The following is a 436-nucleotide window of genomic DNA, read 5'->3' on the forward strand; positions in this document are numbered from 1 at the left end:
TAGAGGGAAGGACAATATTCTAACTTAAGATCTAACTCAAAGGATGGCATCTGAACAAGTGTGAAAGCTTGGTGTCAAGGAACCTCCTTGAAGTGCAGATGAAGCTGGCCATTCCTCTGGTCATAAAAGGTCCATCTGGCAGGAAATGCCTATTCAGATATAAATCAGAGATGTGTTATACGTGGCTTTCAACAATTCAGCAATGGGGGCTGCTTCTCCTTAGGTTGCTCTTTTGCTGACATAATGGAGATGTGTGCTTTCTTCACCAGGCTGGCAGCTGTGCAACTGAAATCTCATTCACGTGTAAGGCTTATGCAGGCACCTCCTATGTGTAGTATCACAACAAGTGACTTGTACAGCTTTCTGAGCCTATGTGTGTATGTGTGCACAGTCCATTGAGTGTATGCAGCTGCAAATATACATCCATAAAGCAAAA

This window comes from Gekko japonicus, unplaced genomic scaffold, assembly GCF_001447785.1.
Source record: "Gekko japonicus isolate JY-2015 unplaced genomic scaffold, Gekko_japonicus_V1.1 scaffold437, whole genome shotgun sequence".
In the NCBI taxonomy this organism is placed as follows: Eukaryota; Metazoa; Chordata; class Lepidosauria; order Squamata; family Gekkonidae; genus Gekko; species Gekko japonicus.